The sequence below is a fragment of the Equus asinus genome, chromosome 5 (assembly GCF_041296235.1).
Source record: "Equus asinus isolate D_3611 breed Donkey chromosome 5, EquAss-T2T_v2, whole genome shotgun sequence".
In the NCBI taxonomy this organism is placed as follows: domain Eukaryota; kingdom Metazoa; phylum Chordata; class Mammalia; order Perissodactyla; family Equidae; genus Equus; species Equus asinus.
In genome coordinates, this window is record NC_091794.1 from 106,758,718 (window position 1) to 106,778,059 (window position 19,342).

Below are 19,342 nucleotides of genomic sequence, written 5' to 3' on the forward strand. Positions count from 1 at the left end.
GCAGGCTGGGCAGATGCCGAGGGTGCCGCGCGAGGACCTGGTACGTGAGTCTGCTGCCCTCGACCCCGGAAATCCCATCTCCCCCGTCTCGCCTCCGGAGCGCGCCTGTCGGGGCCTCCCACCAGTCCTCCCCCGGCTCTTTGGACCTCCATCTCCCCACCAGGGCCGAGCGCAGCCGGCTACGCGGTAACCCCGTCCTGATCCCCACGCAAGGTGTCCCTGTTCCCCTCTCCTGGGTTTCAAAGAAAGAGGTGCAGAGGGGGAAGCCTAAATAAAAACAGGAAACTCGATTTGAAAAAAAAAAAAAGCCTCATTCAGGCTGAATTACGGGCAAGAGTATTAAAAAGAAGAAAGAAAAAGAGTCCGGAAATGCAAAGCTGGAGGCGGTTTTGCCGCCGTAACCCTGGCTCAGCCGCAGATCCGGGGGCTGAGCTCCGCTCGCCGCTGCAGTAAACACGCGGCAGTAACGCCGGCGGCCCGAGTCCCGACGGGGCGGGGCGGAGAGGGACGGGGCGGCACGGCTGAGCGCCCGGCACAGCTCCACGCCGGCCCCTCTCTAGCCCGGGTCGCCCTCGCCATGGCTGCGGAGGGCGAGCAGGACCAAGGCGCCGGGCTGATGTGCGCGACCTTCTCCCCCGCGCCTTGGCGGGGCCCTGGGGGCGGCACCGCTAGTGGGAGCGCACCTCGAACCCCGCTGTGCAGCCGGGGAGCCCCCTGGTCCCGCCTGCTTGCCCTCAGGGCAGGGCACACGCGGCTGAGCGCTTCCGGACCCCCAGCGCCTCGGCGGGTGCAGGCGTGGCCGCTCCGCCGCTGGGAGCGCAGCCCGGACCCCGCCGACGGGTCGGGGAGCTCCCCCGTCCCGCTGCGCAGGGCAAGCCGTACAGGCGCAGGGGAGCTGTGCGCGCCCCTCTCGGCGGGCGTACAGAGGGCGGCCCGGCCCCGAGCGCAGCCTCGGCCCAGGTCCCGGCGGCCCGCCCGGTGGGCGCCCCTGGCCGGGCTCGCTAGACACGGGGACCCGCACTGGACCAGGGCGCACGGGCTCTAGGCGCCGGGAGACGCCCGCGGGCCAGCCCCGCGGCGCCCCGAGGCCCCTAGACGTTCCTGGCCCCGGTCCTCTTCCCCACCTCCCCAGACGCAGCCAGAGCGAGCGCTTACCGGTCCCGGCGCGGCTGGCAGCAGCTCGGGCGGCTCGGGCGCTCGGCCCGGCGGCCGCTTGGAGTGAGGGCGCTGGGCGCGAGTGAGGCTCGAGGGAGGGAGGCGGGGCGCGGTGGGGCGCCCCGCCTGCTGACAGCCCGCACACTCCACTTCCCACTTTGTTTCCTTTTTACTTGCAACAGGAAAAACAACAGGTTCTCTGCCGCCTCGTCTGCCCGCCCCCCGCGTCCCCCCAAACCCCAAATCCCCACCCCGTCTGCGGCTGGAGGGGCATCATCCCAGGTGCCTCTGGGGGCTGCACCTTGCCCTTCTTCAAAACAAATTTTCTTTTTATACAAAAGAAAACAACCAAATAAAGGTCCTAAGAGCCCATAAAACCCCCACGCTTCCCACATTCACACACCAAAGAATTTGACGGTGGCCAGAGAAAAGCTGGCGGGCGGGAGAGGGAGGGAGAGGCGGGAACTGCAGCCCTAGACACGCGGGGAGAGTCGCCAGCGAACTGGGCGTTAGGGAGAGTAAGTGAGGCCCGAGTCGTCGGCTTTGAGCTCAAAGTCGCGCCAGGCTCCGTCCTAGAAGGAAAGCGTGGCCTCCAGGCTTTGGTGGTCAAGAGCATGGGGGTGAGGGAGTAGCCACCCCCAAGACTACAGTAGTGGTTTCAAATCCTTCTAGGATGTGATGGGGGATGACTAAGCCCATCAATTGCTCAGTCAAAGAATGACTTACAGGACCCTCCCCAACCGGGTCTGGGAGGTGAAGCACCTGTTTTGTTCCATCGGACACCTGAGGAAACTGAGGCTTGGAGAGGGGCTTTTTCTATCTAAGAGATGCCCTGGCCTCCCAGGACCAGCTTGGGTCCAGTGATGGCTGCAGCAAGGCTGCAATGGTTTCTGCAAAAACAGAAACTGTTCTGTTTCTAGCCAGGAAAGGGGCGAGACTTTGGGCAAGACGAGTGGATTGTTGAGTGGTGCCAGTTTTCTAAGATCTGGGCTGCAGGCTCTGGGCTTTCAGCTGGATACTGTGGAGGAGCTAGGAGGGATCATGGGTCCCTCTGGGGAAGAATGTTGGGTCTGTCCCCAGGCGTGTACCCTAACACCCTTCCCACCGGAAAATCTGAGGCTCACAGCCTCACTCCCACCCCAGGCCCAGATCACTGGTCCTCGACAGAGGTCTCCAGCCCACTCTGGGGAGATACTGCCAAAAGCCGGAAGAGAAATGAGAAATAAACATTTCAGGGAGAAAATCTGCTGGCAGGATAAGCAGCCTGCCCCAAGATTTCCGAACACCTGTCTTCGCTTTTGCATTACTCCCTGGTTTTCAGTTCCTTGTAAGAAACCGTCAGATGGGGAATGCTTTTGCAGCGTGCAAAAGAACCCTTCATTGAATATGTTTTTGCCGACAACCATTCAAATCACGCTTTGTGATAAGCAAGACGTGCTGAGGGTTCAAATGTCCTTCACACGTTGTGGTCTCTGATCCCTACAACAGCCTCCCAAGGGAAGTCTTATCAGCCCCACTTTACAGATAAGAAAAGTGAGGCTCAGGAAGGTTGAATCATTTTGGGGGCCTCACACTAAGTGTCGAACTGCTTCCAGATCCTCCTTTGACCGTGCCGTGCTGCTTCTGCCCCCAAGAAGTTTCACTTTCCAGAAAACCCCATACACTTCCTTTCTGAGACCACACCATGAGACTGACCCCGCTCTTTTGCCTGGGGGGCCAGGAAGCTCCGGCTGGCTTTAACATCAAGTACAGCCACCGTTGTCCCTCAAGTTCCCGATAGACTTGGCTTCTGCCTTCCTCTCTGGTTTCTGATCTCTCGTTCTTACTTTATTTTTAACTGTTGTCATGTGTGTTTTGGAGGAAGCTACTTCAAGTTCCCTTTGAATTTTAGATAAAATGGACCAGCCACGGTGGAGAATTTGTGGCCGTCCTAGAAGAAAAGTAGCATCTTAGGTGTAAGGAAGTCAACCCATGTTACTCACGTGACCTCCTGACTGGGATCCTTTGGCCCCATTTTATGGAAGGAGAGACTGGTCGGCAGAGAACAGGCCTGGGTGGGCAGAAGGCACACTGCAGGCCACCAGGGGAGCGTGCACAGCCCTCCAGGCCCGCCTCCTGCTGTGCCTGCCACCCTCTCCTGCAGAACTTCCCCTCCCAGGCCAGCCAGCCTCCGTAGCTTCTCACAGATGCAGTAAGCATCTTCGCTCTGTTCCACCTTGAACGGCCTCACCACCGACACCCACACATGCCCACAAGCAGGGTTATCTCAGGGCAGCCAAAGCCAAGCTGAGCACCAGGGCGCAGGGGTGCAAGTGTGAGGAACCCACTTCCTCAGCCCTTCTACGAAGGCCTCCAGACACCTGCCTCCATGCCCCATCCTGGCAGGAAGCCCTGTTTGTGGGTCCTTCCCTTCCAGGCAGGGCAAAATTATCCAGCGCAAACTCTTGCCTTTTTGCCTTGGCCAAGAAAAGTGTGGCAAAGCTTTGCAGTTAAAAGCACCTTCCCTGGAGCCAAACTGTCCAGCACTGCCGCTTGGAGCTGTGTGACCTCAAGGAAGTGACTTAACCTCTCTGTGCCTTCATTTCCTCATCTGAAAAACAGAGATACTAATAATGGCTTTTAACCGTTAAAACTGTTGTTAGGATTACGTGATTAATATATGTAGGATGCTTATAACAGTGCCCAACACAGAGCGAACCCCCGGAAAATGTTAATTATTGAGTTATTCTAGAACAGAGTCTTTGTGCTTAGTAGGGTTGGATGTTTCTGCTCTGGAACAGTATTTTTCCACAGCAGCAACAGTAGATTGTGACATATTAACAGATTAGTGTACTGGAAATCCATTCGGCGGGTCAAGTTTATAAAAATGGAACAGAATAGAGAATATCCAATTGTATGCCACGCAGTAAGGGAGGGTATCTCCTGACGCTCTGTCCCATTTATAGGTATGTGTGAGTGTGCGCTTCTGACTGCACTCAACACGACCGGAAGGCCGCCGCCCCGGACAACATCATAGCAGTGGCAAAGAAAGGGCAGCACAGTTGGTTAGAGAACTTGGCCAAGGTCACATCTGCTTCCTGGAAAGTCTGACTGGTGAGGATACAGGCTCAGAGGAGGCAGAGAGGTGGCCAGGTGGGGGTGCCCGGGGAAAATAAGTCGGCGGTCCTGGGGCTTGCAGCCCCCATCCCCAGGCTGTGCCTGCCGTCCGGGAATGACTCAGAGGTGGGCAGGTCTTGATCCAGGTCACAGCCGGATTGAAGGCTCCAGAAAGACCCAGACGGCTCAGAGGTGGCCTGGGTGAACCAGGCCCTTGTGAGGCCAGAGACAAACTGACGGAGATGGAATTTCCGGGCGCAACCAAATGTAGGCTACTGAGAGAGATCGAGTTATCGTTTTTGTAAAACACACACACTCAAAACCCAGGCTGCCCAGGCTCAAATCCTGACCTGATCACCTACCAGCGGTGCCACCCTGGGTGAGTTGGGTCAGCACCTCTTGACCTGGGGCTGGGGGAGGATTCCTTGAGTCGATAGTCTTGCCCCTGGCGCAAAGTCAACGTTCAAAAAACCTCAGTTGGCTTTTAAACAAATCCTTTGAAGCTCTTCCTAGTCCTGGGTGAGGGGAAATTGTGGAAAGGGGATGGTGGGGACCAGTGGGGTTTGGGGTGGAGGAGCAGCGAGGTTTGCGGTTGTGGGGCTGGATCCAACCTCATGCCTCCATACACCCAGGGTGACCCAGGCTTTGCAACACTGACTCACCAGCAAGCTGGGCTGCTACAGTTCTGAGCTCTGGGATACAGCACCGTACAAACCAAATACAAACCAAAGACCGGCTCTCCCTCCCGGAGCTTATCCTCCAGAGGGAAGGGAAACTATGAAGAATAGAAATAAGATACAGTGTCGTGAAGTAGCAACTGCTGCAGAGAAATATTCCGCAGGTTAGGAGGGGAGAGAGAGATGGGGGAGGGGACAGGGGAGTCAGGGAAAGCCTCTCTGAGGTCAGGACATTTGAGCAGAGCGATGCTCTGAGCGAGATAAGGGAAGAGCATCCCAGGCAGAGGGAACAGCCAGCGCAAAGGGGCTGAGCAGTAGCACACTGAGGACCAGCAAGGAGGCCAGGGAGGCTGAGGGTGGGGTGATTTGGGGTGAAAACAGCAAGGAAGAGGAGCTGGGGAGGGGGCAGCTGGGGATGTGGGATTTGGCTGAAAGCGTGATGGGAAGCGGTGGGAGGATTCAGAGCTGAGCTGCAGAATGGTGGGCTGTGACTCACACGTTAACGTCTACAGCAGGGGCCGCCCCGTGGCCGAGCGGTTGAGTCCGAGCGCTCCACTTCAACAGCCCGGGGTTTCGCCGGTTCGGGTCCTGGGTGCAGACATGGCACCCTCATCAGGCCCTGCTGAGGCTGCGTCCCGCATGCCACAACTGGAAGGACCCACAACTAAGATATACAACTGTGTACTGTGGGGATTTGGGGACAAAAGGCAGCAAAAAACTCCAAGTCTACAATATATACATATATATTTCCTTTCTCTGCCAGCTCTGAAGTTCTAGAAACAATAACGCCAAGTAGCAATGAGCACACACCCAGCACCCAGATCTGGGTTTCTAATCCTATTCTCCTCAGAAAAAGAACCAAGTTTCCTTGGAGAAATGGCTGCTTCTAGGATGGGGCAGGAACTAAACAAGACGAGCGCGGAGCATCTTATTGTGCCAGAAACGCTCCAAAACAACCAAAACAAAACAATGCTGGGGGCTTGTCCGAGGGACACGAGAGTAAACCAGATAAGCTTCCAGTTGCCAAAGCTGGGACAATTTGGGCAAGAAAATAAAGCAGTATTGGATTAGAACCCAAGGTGCAAAATAAATATCCGTGAGACCAGACTGATATAAATAAATGATCGGAGAAATAAATAAATGAGGGAGACTAGACAAGTCTCCTACACAGAGGAATCCCAAACACAGTCATTTGGGTCAGTACTTCCCCCACCCAGCTCCTTACTCCTTAAATGAGGGCTGCCTGTGGTGACTTCCTTCCACAATATGGAAGGGAGGACAAAGAGAAACTTTCCAGTGGAGACACCTGGCAAACACCACCTCAGCCAGATGACCAAGGTCGATGTCATCAGTGATAAGTCTTGTTGACAGCAGGGACCCTTCATAAGATGTGATGAGAATGACACTTTGCCTCTGTGGTCTTCCTTCTGAGAACTTATAAACGCCAGTCTGGTCATGAGAAAAAAAAAAACAAAGAAAACACCACACAAACCCCAAAAGAGGGACGGTTTACCAAAATATCTGACCACTGCTCCTCAAAACCGTCAAGACTATCAAGAACAAGAAAAGTCTGGGAAACTGTCACAGCCAAGAAGAGCCTGAGGAGGTGTGACAACTAAATGTCACGTGGTGTCTGGATGGACCCCTGGGGCAGAAAAGGACGTTCAGTAAAAACAATGGTGGTCTGAATGAAGTGTGGACTTGAGTTAATAATAATGTATCGACATTGGTTCCTTAGTTGTGACAGGTGTGCCATGTAATGTAAGATGTTAGCAATGGGAGAAACTAGGTATGGGGTATATGAGAACTCTCTATACTATTTTTGCAACTTCTCTGTAAATCTAAAACTATTCTAAAGTTAAAACTTCATTAAAAGAAAAAAGATTAGAAGTGGGGCAGGGGCTGAAGCAGGCCAAATCCCCTGGGGCCAGGAAGCAGGGGCATTGTGTTAAAAACATGGAATACAATGGTTTGAGGGGAGGGGGCAGAGTCCCAGGAGGGGGCGGTGCAGAGAGTGGAAGCCAGACCTCCCTCTCTGCCCTGGAGAGTCTGCTCTGGGACTCTGACGGGAACGCTGAGACCCAGTCCTGCCCCCACACTCTCCAGTCTGTCCCCTCCTCTGTAAAATGGGATTTGTTACTCCATCATCAAGGAGGTCGTGAGACTAAAAACGAGATGATTCCGCGAGCGTGGTTTGGAGACAATCAAAGCTTTGCGATACGTGCGGAAGGGGCAGGGCTGGGCGGAGCGGCCGTGCTCACCCCTCGCCCCGCTGCACACTCTACCTCCTGCTCCAAAAGCCTCTCTCTAGATAGATGCCCCTCTAGATAGAACCCTATCTTTCTTCTTTTTTTCCTAGGAAGATTAGCCCTGAGCTAACTACCGCCAGTCCTTCTCTGTTTGGCTGAGGAAGGCTGGCCCTGAGCTAACATCGTGCCCATCTTCCTCTACTTTATACATGGGACGCCTACCACAGCATGGTGTGGCATGCGGTGCCATGTCCGCACCTGGGATCCGAACCAGCGAACTCCGGGCTACCGGAGCGGAACGTGCGAACTTAACCGCTGCGCCACCCCCTAGAGCCCTATCTTTATTAGCACCTATTCTGAGGAGCATCCCCACGTGAAACCCCCAAGACCTCAATGAGAAGGGGAAGAGCTGGCTACTTTTCCCCCCCGGACAGGAAAATGAGAATGAAAAAGTGTAAACGCGGAGGGGGAGAAGAGTTAGGACTAGCAGAAAAGCCGCTTCCCACCTGCAGTGGGCTGAATGGTGGTCCCCAAAAGACACCATGTCCAAGTCCCACACCCTGGAACCCGCAGATATGACCTTATTTGGAAAAAGGGTCCTTGCAGGTGTGATTAAGGATCTTGAGATGAGGAGATTGTCCTTAATTATCTGAATGGGCCCTAAATCTGATGACAAGTGTCCTTATAAGAGAAAAGCAGAGGGAAATTCCAGACAGACAAGAGGAGAAGGCCACACGAAGAAGAAGGCAGAGAGAGGAGCGATGCTGCCACAAGCCAGGAATGCCTGGAGCCACCAGACGCCGGCAGAGGCCAGGCAGGGTTCTCTCCTAGAGCCTCTGGAGGGAGCATGGCACTGTCCACACCTTGAGTTGGAACTTCTGGCCTCCTGAACCATGCAAGTGGGGGGATCAGAGTTGGCCACACCAAAATGTGTCCCTTTGGCTTGATTTTTTTTTTTTTAAAGATTAGCACCTGAGCTAACAACTGTTGCCAATCTTCTTCTTTTTTTTTCCCCTACTTTTTATCCCCAAATCCCCTCAGTACATAGTTGCATATTTTAGTTGTGGACCCTTCTAGTTGTGGCATGTGGGATGCCGTCTCAGCATGGCCTGACGAGCAGTGCCGTGTCTGTGCCCAGGATTCGAACCAGTGAAACCTTGGGCCGCCGACTTAACCACTTGGCCATGGGGCCGGCCCCCTTGGCTTGATTATTTTTAAGAACAGAAGACTCTGAAAGAAACTTTGACTTTCCTCCTAACTGTCTAAAAAATTTTAAGATAGAAGGCCTGTTCCTGGAGAAACTAATACCATAAGATAAGTGTAGGGTAATGTAAAATGTGTCTCCTGGGTCACATTGTCTATAGATGACCCAGCAAACACTGGTTTAACAAACGTTTACACTTCCATCTCCATGTAAATTGCCTTCCTTCCCTTTGAAGCCCCAAACCATTACCCCAACATCCTCCTTTGTCTTTAGCTGAAGATGGTATTTAAGGTGGGCACTTTGATCATTCTTCGAGTTACTCGATTTTCCTGGGTTTCTCCCATGTATACATGTTACTAAACTTTGTCTGATTTTTCTCCTGTTATTCTCTCATGTCCATTAAATTCTTAGACCAGCCAGAAGGACCTAGAGGGTAGAAGAATTGTCTTCCTGCCCTACAAGAGAATACATTTCTGTTCTTTTAAACCACACAATTTGTGGCAATTTGTTGCAGAAGCCACAGGAAACTAATACACACCCATTTCTTCTCTGGATTATTATGCAACCAGTAGCAATTATTGCAAAGAGGTGGCCTCATGGAAAGGATCTGGGTTACACAAGCAAATGGCAGAAAAAAGGCAGAAACGTTGTTGGGTAATCAGCATGTGTCCTTTCATGCATTTTTCTGCATCATCCCATAGTAACCCTGTGAGGTGGGTCCTGTTGTTATCTCCACTTTACAAATGAAGAAACTGAGGCAGTGCTGTAAGTAACTTCCCAAGGTCACGCAGTTGACAGGTGGGGGTTCCTGAACCCCATCCGCTGAAGCTATGGGCCGCTAGCTTCACTATTAGGCAATGGCCTTCCTCTCACCCTGAAGTCCAGTTAACAGGAAAAGTGTGGGGTCTACTGGACGAGCAATGGCAGTAAGTTGGTGCATGAACCAAAAATGGAAGGAAGAAAATGTCAGCTTAACATTTTGGAGAGTCTACCCTCTCCCCTTGGCCAGAACTGTCCAGAGGAAGGCATGCTACATCCACTTAATGGAATTGCATGCAGCCATGGACCATGGCGATTCCGGAGACCTGTAGCATCACGGGAAATGACACGTCATCAAGTGAAACAGGCTCGATGCTGAATTGCCTCTGTGCTGGGGCACCACCGTGTAAGTGTTACATACACACGGTGCGGAGTAAGAGGGGACTTACAACAGTGAAAGCGGTGTGGGAGGAGTGTTACAGAGGTTTTTCTTTCCATTTTTTTCTTTCTGTTCACATTTTGCCAAATGAGTAATACAAATGCAAAACTATAAACCTTTATTTCCTCTCCCCAAGTCAGAGCTAACCTGTCTTGCTGGTGTCCACACCGGTATCTTGGATGAGCAATCATTCCGTTCTGCCTGCGCTTCAGGCAAATTATATCGCAGCCAGATGCTCACGTGTCTGCCCTGTCCGTTAGTAACAGGGGTGACTCTGTACCGGGATGAGACCCCGGGAGGAGGACTCCTTTGGGAATACAGGTGGCATCAGGGAAGTCTGTCAGTGGGTAGCAGGGCCTCAGTCAACAGGAGCTCCAATCTTGGGGCGTGCCGGATGTCAAGAGCATGGTGCCCTTGGGTGTACGCGCAGCTCCTTTCTCTGGGAACACCCCCTGGTGCATCCCTGTGGCTACCGGCAGCCTCCGGTCGGATACGCTGGCCTTTGAGTCTGCCCAGGTCGATTGGACCAGGGGTGGGCACCTGGCCCCAGGTGAGCCAATCAGTGTTTTCCCCAGGAATATGGAATTAGAATGAAGAAAACAGTGGCTCTTCAGCTACCCGGAGCTTGGGTACCGTAACATGTAAGCTGGGGAGCCGTGGGGCCTCTTGAGCCCATGGAAAGGACTAAAGCAATTGAAGAAGCTGCTGTGCAGAGAAAGAGAGACTGAGAGACAGCCCCGAAGCAGAGGCGCAGGGAGGAAGAGCGGGTCCTGGGTGAGAGAGAAGATTTCGGGCTTTTCAGCCCCTGGTCTTTGTATCTTTTTGAGGTCCCACTGCATTCTTGCCCCCGGGTTCTCCTGAAAGTCCCTTAGACCCCTTGCCTTACTCCCATATTCTGCTTAAAATCTCTATCAGTTTCCTAGGGCTGCTGTAACAAATTGCCACAAGGTAGAAAACAATAGAAATTTATTCTCTCACGGTTCAGGAGGCCAGAAGTCTGAAATTGCAGTGTTGGCAGGGTTGGTTCCTTCCAGAGATCCCGAGGGCGAATCTGTCCCTGCCTCTCTCCTGGCTTCTGGTGGCTGCTTGCCGTCCTTGGTGTTTCTCGGCTTGTAGGTGCCTCACTCCAACCTCTGCCTCCATCTTCAAACCGTGCTCTCCCCTTGTGTCCGAATCTTTGTCCAAATTTCCCTCTTCTTATAAGGACACCTGAATCCAGATGAGCCCATCTTAGCTAATTAGATCTACCAGGGCCTTATTTCCAATTATGGTCACATTCTGAGGTTCCAGGGGAGTATGAATTCGGGGGGGACAACATTCAACCCAGTACAAACTCTCTTGAGTTGGTTTCTGCAAAACAAAACAAATGAAAAATATCAATTAATACATGAATTGGTATCAGAAGTGGGGTGTTGAAAGAAACAGTTTTTCAAAGAAAGTACTGAAACTAAATGACAAGGCAGAGTGAGGGGCGATGAGGATTCCTTATCCTTGGATGGGACGCTGGCAGTTATTGCTATGTGGTAACAGATCATTAAACTATTTTCAGTGGTCTCCTGGGACTCAGAACATCACACCAACTAAGACCAACGATTTAGGAAACTTGGTAGCAAAATGTCCAGGACATCAGTAGGTGAGTTAATTCCAGCAGCCTTCAGAAGGTGCTCCGAGGCGAGCTTCAGTTCAATTCTGCTCAAGAGCAAGAAAAAGCAGGGCAAATATTTAACTCTGTTGAGGGAAATTCTTTTCTCCCATAGCCTTTGACTACCAAGCATCAGTTAATCATGTGCTTGCTACACAGCAGCAGCCACTTTCCCTGCCACTCCCTCTTTATCACACCAAGGTTGGCACATGGAACAGAAAAATCTCTGAGCTTTGCAACTGGGGATATCTGGGAAGAGCCACAGGAGTGAACAACCACCCCTTAACCTCCGTCCCTCTAAAGCCTCGCGTGGTCAAGTGGCAGGAAGGCAGGCAGGGGCGGCATTCCAAGAGAAATTAGAGAAAGCTTTCTTCCCACCCCAAATCGGGTCACCTTTAGGCTGAAAGAAGAAACTAGGCGCCCCTCTTGCTAAGAAATCCCAGTCCTGGGGCATGGCCCAGTCCAAGGCTGAATATCCAGCTGGAGAGGATCTCATGGCATTGGTTATTGGTAAATGACATGATCCCAGATAAAACTGACAGGTAACCAGCTAGGGTTTTATTAGGGTTGAAACTCCAGAAAACCCTAAAACCTGGCAAACTGGGGCTTGATGTCTCACCCTCTTGGTACAGGCACCAAGAAGAAGCAGGCCGCCTGGGCAGCTGTGTCCCCTCCTAGGAAAAGCCTTCCCAAGAAGCTCTCAAGGGCGGGCCCGAAGGACTGCAGACAGGGGATCCCTTCCCAGTGGGCAGAACCCAGGGCAGCCATGTTTGCTAGCGAAGGAGCCGAGGAAGGAAACGACCAAAGCAGAGGGCACGTGAGAGCTTGTTCCTGCTGGTTCATTCACCCCGCCCGTCCCGAAGACCGTGTGTGTGCTCTGCATGGCGCTGCCTTTTCTGCTCTCTAGATCAAGCATGGCAGGAGAGGTTAGACTGATCACCTAGTCTATCGATCGAGCGGGTCCCGAGGAGCCATCTTAGAGGAGGTTCAGCAGAAACAGACAAGTGGGTGTCAGCTGGAGACGGCAGCTCAGAGAAGGGAGCCCTGGACGCAGGAGGTTGACACACCTTGGATTGCGTCACCTCTGTCAGGGGGAGAGGTATCTGTGGTTAAACGTTAGGCAAGGACAACAGGAATGGAGAAACCTGGGGAAAGTTGAAGGAGTTAAGCAAGGGGGAATGCTGAGCAGGATGGAATGGGATGGACTAGAGTGGACATGGCTGGCTTGTAGGCTTTTAGGCTGTCCATCTGGCCTCCCTTTCTGGTAACCTCTCTCATGTGGTCATGCGGACAGACACTCGGCACACAGATCTGACCACTGGCCACAGCTGATGGGGCCAGAAGGGAGGCCCTGATTCGAGTCAGGACAGTCACCTCCTTCCCAGGAAGATGGGCTTGGGACCTGGAAATTGTTCCCTTTGGGTGAAGGGATCCAGGACACATCAGCTGGGCAAATGGGGACAGGCAAGCGGTTCTGAGAGTGTCCGGGGGCTGTCTGGTTCCAGCATCCCAAAGCTGGGCTGCATCCCCGAGTCCCACGGGAGGACCCTGGACCCTCGCTATAAAGTCCCTTTTCCTGCTTGAACTCATATGCTGGGACAGGGACCTGCACTCAGGTAAGGGGTGAGGCTGGACTTGAGAACAAGGTGGACATCGATAATCAAGAGAGCCAACACACCTAGCCCCCCGGGGTTACCTTCCACCACTGCCCGCACCGTGCCCTCCATGCTCACCGGAAGTCGTGACGCACAGCTCCAGAACACCCAGGCTCTCCTCTGGCTCTGGGCCTTTGCTCACACTGTTCCCTTTGCTGGATGCCCTTCCCAGCTCTTCCTCACCAATTTGTTTGCCTGGTTACTCAGCACAGATATTACCCACCTGGCTCCCCTGCCTGGAGGGGTGCCCCCTTCTTTACTCCAGGCTGTGCCATCTCCACTGCAACACTCGGTCTGGCCAATTGTGACAGCCTGTGTCCTCAGCTGCTCCTGGGGGCAGGGACGCTGCACAGATCTGGGCGGGCATCTTGGCCATGAGCTCTGTGTCAGGCACCCAGGGTGTGTTACAAGCCAGTCTGTAGAACGAATGAATGAATGTCTGAATGACACAGTCATGGCTGGACAACTCAGGCTTGCCCAGGGGAAGGGTCAGGGATCTGCAGCCAAGGGTAGGGGAGCCTGGTCGCAGCCACCGTGGGAAAAGCTCCTTCACCTCCTTCCAGCAGAAGCCTGACACCCAGTGACCTGGAGCCGGATGCTCAGAGGCCTGACAGCCTCAGAGAGGCCGGACTCACCTTTCAGAGCAATCCCTTCACCCCTCATGTCACCAGAGATGTGGGTTCAGCCTGGATCAGTCCATCCCTAGGTGCAGCCCCAAGGCTAGGAATAGTCTCCAGACTGAGGACGGGAACATGGACCCCTCTGCTCCCCCATCAGGCAGGCTCTCCCCACCGGCCTCCTGGTCTCCACTGGCAGCATCATCTACTTTGAGCTGGAGACCAGAGTCCAGAGCTTGACACCTGGGTGGCAGAGCACATTCAGCACACCCCTCTCCCCAGCCTTGTGAAGCCCCCCAGGTTCCTCTGACCCCCGGGTTTCCTTCCAGGCCGGCCTCCGCCTTCCCCTCACCACCCCCCAGCTCTCTCTGATGAAAGAGCCATGGTGCAAAATTCGTTGGGGAGAAAAACAGGAAGTGGAGCCCGAGAGCAAGCCTGCAGAAGCGCTACCCGGCCAACGTGGCAGCCCCCTTCCACCCGCAGCCTTACGGGAAAGTGGTGAGGGGGCAGCCCCAGCCCCAGCTGCGGGGGCGTAGGGGGCGGCCAGGGGAGAGTCCAGTCAGGACCCTTTGGCTGTGAGGGGCTTTATTTATAGATCAAACATCACACCTGCATCCTGCATTTTACATCTTCTCTCACCTTCTCACAACTCCTCAGGGTTAGTACAATTACCCCATTTTACAGATGAGCAGATAGACTCAGAGGAGTTAAGTGACGTGGCCAAGGCCACGCAGCCTTTGCCCACGGCTGGGTCATGGCTCCTTGGTTCTTTCTCAGTCTTTGATTTCTATTTGTGGTGTGTTTTTGTTCTGGGCCTGTGAGCGCACAGTGGCTGGGGGAGGGCAGGAGGGGGCGTGCTGTTTCTGGCTCCTTCATCTCAGCACATCCAAGCTGGTGGGAAGAAAGCGGAGCAGGGCCAGCTGCTGAGGACCCATCCCTTAGGTTCTGGTCCTGGAATGTGTGGACCAAGTGCCCTGGTCCCTTTGCTAGAGAAAAGGAGTGGGAGTCAGCCAACTGACGGCAGCAGAGAGTGGGGACCAACCCCCAGTACAAAATCAGGTATTTATGATCTCAACTGGCTGACAGCCCAAAGGACTCAGAACTTCAGGTGAGTTCAGAATCCTCTTTTCCTCCCAGGCTTAGTTTCCTGCTTGAGAGGCATCATCAGAAGAAGACCCCCAGGAGAAGAGGCGGGACTGACTGAGGTGGCCTGCTTGGAGTGAGGTGATGGAGAGGGGACAGAACCCCCTGCAGCCCGCTCCCCACCCAGGCCTGAGCCTTTGCCTGGACGCTGGCTCTCCACCTCCCTCCAGGGATATGAGGCCTGGCTCACCCCGCTTGCCCCACCCCGGGACAGACCATGGCAGGCAACCCGGGGCTTCTGAGGACCCTCCCCATGGAGTTCCACCCCAAGCCTTTCCCTGCCCAGGGCTCCCAGAGATCTGAGGCATTGAGGCAGAGGGTCACCCCTGTTGCCCGTGTTTTTCCCAGGCCTTGACCCACGGGGGAGTCGTCCTGTGCTTCAGCATTCTCCGCCACCCACATCTACTTCCTGACTACCAGCTCTGTACCGGCTACCTCTGGGCACCTCCCCCCCAACACTCCACAGAGCTCTCAAACTGAGCTCCTCAGGCTCCCCAATCCCGGCCACCCACTGCGGAAGGCTCTGCGGCCCACAGGGTCCATGAGGTGGAAACCGCAGCATCGTGCTGGGGCTTCATTCACCCACGGTGCACCACGGCGCCATCCTCCCTCCACGACAGGGGCACCTTTCCCAGAAGCCGCTGAGGGCTGTCAGGCCACAGCAGAAGCTAGGACGTCTGCCTCAGGGGTTCCTCTGCTGCCCTCTCAGGGGTGGGTGGGCTCTGCCCCCCAGCTGTCCTGCTTCCTCTCCCAGTGGGCCACTGGGCTGCAGAGCAGCAAACAAGAGAGGCTCTCGGCCTTCGCCATCAAAGGCGTCCCCTACTCTCTCTGCCCTCTCTGCATAGCCGTCCCGGCCAGCACTGAGCATCCCCCAGGGGCCAGCAGAGAAGGTGGACACGATGCGGGGGGCCTGGCCTCCTGTCTTTTGTGGAGGAGACTGAGCCTCTGGTCCCCAGCCACTCTTATAAGAAAGGGAACCATCAAAATGAGTCAATATATGTAAAGTGGTAGGAGAATGCACGACTGTTAGTGAGAGCTCAATATGTTTATTTCCATCATGGTATAATTTAATCCTGACAACAACCCTGTGAGGTCAGTACTATGCTCCCATTTTATAGGTGAGAAAAGTGAGGCGGAGAGAGGGGAAGCCACACGTCTAAACTGATGCAGCATTAAGTGGCTGCACAGGGATCCGAACCACTGGAAGCTTGTGTTCTAAGCCACCGTGCATGTGCACCAGGACTGGCCTGGCCCGGCACGCCTGGGGGCCAGCTTCGGATGTACACACCCACACACACACACTCTCTTGGGCTGCTCCCACCGCTGCAGGATGGCACGGGAGGCTGTGCCCGGACGACAGCGAGGCTGAACTGGGGTCCCGGGGCGGAGCCTTCGCGGCCCAGCCCACCTTCCCCCGCGCGGCGCCCGCGCCCCCAACCTCGGGGGCCTCCTGTTTGGGCTCCAGGGACGCACGGGTGCCACCTGGTGGCGACGTAGGGTAAACGCCACCGCTGTCCCAGCCACGCATCGCCGCGCTCAGCGCGCGCTCCCTGCCGCCCGTTTGGCTAAGGTGTGTAGTGATTCGGCCAAAAGAACGATCTCCAGAACACGGAATTCCCTTTCCTTCCCGCCCAGCTTCCTCCAGGGATGGGGAAATGAGTGTAAAGCCTTGTGTTGCTGCGCTTGGGCTGCCGGTGATTTGGGGGCAGGTATTGTGGCAGCAAGCTCATTTTACTGAAAAGTGAAAAATATTGTATGTTGCCTCAAACTTCCTCTCCTTTCTCTGTTCCTGCACACAGGTGGCAGGTTATTCCAGAGCCGCTCTCCCAGCTGAGCTTCGTGCTGGACAGCTCAGCCCCAGCTCTGACCTTCTCCCCTACTCTCTCTCCCAGCTGGATCCAGCCCCTGTGCCTGGGCAGCCTCGTGCATCTCCCCCGGGGCATTTGGCAGTCCCCCCCCAATAGAATCTGCCCCCAACCCAACTTCCCGCCAACCTGCCCAGGTCCTGCACTTCCTTCCTGTTTCAGTGAAAGTTGTCTTCAGTGAAAGCTGTCATCGTGTCCCCCCCACCCTTGGCCGAAGCAGAAACCTGCTCACGGTTCACTTCTCTCTCTTCTCCACCGCAGGCAGGTGTGGCCAAGCCTCGCTGTCTGCGTGACCGTCAAGGGGCAGGGGCTACAGGTTTCACTCTTCATTCAACACGTGCTGTCAAATGTCGCCAGACACAGTCCTACAGCCTGAGGATACAGCAGTGACCAATAACCATGCCCCCGAGGACATTCTAGGGGGGAGGGGGCAAATAATACAGGAATAAATAAGAAACAAACAAGTACATTGCTAATACCTTGCATGGCAATAAGTGCTAAGGACAATAACGTAGAGTAGGGGCCACTGTCACCAGACCCCCAGGTGGCCTCCTCACCCTGCTTGGGACCCCCGCCCCATATCAAGGGCGGCTGCCCTCACCCCACACGTTGCCTTCCTCACTCTCTGGGCTGCTGACCCCATGCAAGGACCCCCGCCCCCGCCCCGGCCTCCTCGTTGCCTCCCCTCAAGCCCTGATATCTCCCACCAGGTTGCCCTCCTGTGTGCACGCCCCCTCCCAGCTGGCCCCCCAGGGCAGACGCTGCATGGTCTGCTCCTCTCCCTTTGGACCTTTTTGGAGCTTCTGGACTGAACTGTTAGGGAATGGAAAGGGAAGAGGAGAGAAAGCAGCCCCTCAACTTGATATTTTGAAATTTTTCAACCCCTCCAAAAAGCTGACAGAGTGGTGCTGGGAACACCAGCTGCCCTAGAGGAAGGTAGCTTAAGGTGGGACGAAAACAGCCTGGTTGAAAGCCGATGGCAGAATGATCCAGGAGACAGGAAAACAGTGACAACGCAGAAGGGGGAGGAGCTGCTGTTGGATGGGGTCCTCGAGCAGGAGAGGGGGTGGCCTTGGATGGGGTGTGGACAGTCCGGCCATGGCGACAGGCAGGAGAGCAGAGGACAGGGGACAGCTGTGCAGAGGCTGGTAGATATAACGTGGGGGACGTGGACTTCTCTCCTGACTTCTGCAGCTTTTTTCTGTTCATTAAGAAGCAAGCTTATCAGCTGAGAGAGAGAAGAGGGGAAGTGGTGCTGAGACTGGGAGGCGAGAGGTGAAGGTGTGACAAGTTCCTCTAGGAGCCTGCCAGGAGTGGGCCTGGGGCTGCAGAGGGCCCTCAAGGTTCTGTGGTCATGCAGCTAAACTGAGACCCTTCGGTGTGGCTGTGTTTCTCTCCAAACACTTTGGTCCAAGTGGGTCTGTGCCTCTGCTTGCACCTCCATCTTCTCTTCCAGCCCCCTCGGCTGCTGCCCCTGCCCGCCCTTCCTCCCTCCCTCACCGATGGAGCACCCCAGTCTCTGGGTTTGGGGCCTGGAGGAGAGTGAAGCTGAGAGGCACAGGGAGAAGCGGTGGAAGGGGGGCCTGCCTCGGGGGCTTCAGATCCAGGCGCAGCCGGGCCGGCTCCCGGCCTTCCTCTGCCCAGGGCCTCCCCGGCTGAAGCTTGAGTCGGCCTCTCCCGCTTTGCCACCTGGAACATTTCAGTTGAACCTTCTGACTCCAGCCTCTTCCCTCTAATCTGTCTGCCCTTTACCCCTTCCTGATCCGATAGCTGCGAGTTCATTCTTCTACAGGTGTTAGCTAGGCAAAGACATAGAAAGTTCTGGAAGGCTCCAGGGTCCTGAGTGGGAATGGTCATAACCAGCGCTTACCAAGTACAAGGCACTGTTGTAAGCACTCTGCGTACACACCGTTAATCATTCAGTTCTCATGATGGTCCTCTGAGCAGCCTCTGTGATGATTCCCATGGCGTAGGGGAAGGCGCAGGGGCAGAGAGGGTCTATGGCGATGCGCTCACAACTGGACGAGCCGGGGTCTGGAGCCAGAGCCCCTGGGCCTGACTCGGTCAGGAAACCAAAGGAGGCCCATGCGGCTAGACCGCAGAGAAGGGGGCGGGGTGGCAGGATGGGCTATATAATGCTCAGGGCCCCACGCAAAGTGAAAATACGGGCCCTCACTCAAAAATTATGAGGAATTTCAAGATGGTGTTTCCAGCAGGTCATTAAGCCAAGTGTGCGGCCTGTTTGGCCATGCAGCTGCCCATGCAGCTGGGCCTGGTGGTGAAGACACACAGGCAGGACCAGTGGGTCAGGGCTTCTGAAGCGGGGTCCAGAGTGGGTTGTTGTAGGGGATGTTCCTGTGTTGCCTTTGCCTTCCCGCAAAGCGACCCCCTTCCCAGGCTTCCAGGCCCAGCCCGCAGAGGCTCCTAGTTGAGAGTGGAGAAGACGTGGGTCCTGAGATGGTCAGGAAGCAGGGGAAGGGACAGGAGCCCGTGACAGAGAGGGGGTGGGGACAGCATTAGATCCTTCCCTCCTTTGACATGATCCCTCCTCGTCCCTATCCAGATCCCCTTTGCACTCAAAATCCCCGGAACCCGGAGGGACTCTCGGATCAGCACTAGCAGCTCCCTCCTACCGCCCACATTTCCCCCATGCTAGGTCACCGGGGCAGGGAGACGGACCCCACCCTAAGGTGCGGGTCTGGAGACGTTTAAAATGTGCGAGAAATGTGTTCTGAGCTTCCCTCTCGCATCTGTGAAGAGCGTGCCGTATTCTCGGAGTTGAAGAAAAGTCACTGCGCTGGGAGCAGGGCCGTCCCAGGGCGCGCGGGCCCCAGGCAAGCG

At 55.0% G+C, this 19,342-nt stretch overlaps 1 protein-coding gene and 2 long non-coding RNA genes across 7 annotated transcripts in view; 1 reads left to right on the forward strand and 2 right to left on the reverse strand.

The window, feature by feature from the left end:
• Positions 1 to 3,277, reverse strand: part of PIK3CD (phosphatidylinositol-4,5-bisphosphate 3-kinase catalytic subunit delta) — a 53,778-nt gene extending 50,501 nt beyond the window's left edge. The window contains exon 1 of one of the 5 annotated variants that reach the window (XM_070511137.1): positions 3,138 to 3,277. The gene's annotated coding sequence lies outside the window, so the exon portion shown is untranslated. Of the gene's footprint in view, positions 1 to 1,155; positions 1,322 to 3,137 lie in introns of those variants that run through there. The other 4 variants (XM_070511136.1, XM_014849848.3, XM_014849849.3 and 1 more) reach the window with 4 other exon arrangements.
• A 6,019-nt stretch (positions 3,278 to 9,296) lies between these two features.
• On the reverse strand, positions 9,297 to 13,896 carry LOC139045372 (uncharacterized). The gene is made up of 3 exons (XR_011503654.1): positions 13,512 to 13,896; positions 13,100 to 13,292; positions 9,297 to 10,929 (listed from the first exon to the last, which is right to left on the reverse strand). It is a non-coding gene; the product is annotated as an uncharacterized lncRNA (long non-coding RNA).
• A 440-nt stretch (positions 13,897 to 14,336) lies between these two features.
• Positions 14,337 to 16,964, forward strand: LOC106836712 (uncharacterized). The gene is made up of 3 exons (XR_006527180.2): positions 14,337 to 14,552; positions 14,631 to 14,717; positions 16,763 to 16,964. It is a non-coding gene; the product is annotated as an uncharacterized lncRNA (long non-coding RNA).
• The last annotated feature ends 2,378 nt before the right edge of the window (positions 16,965 to 19,342 follow it).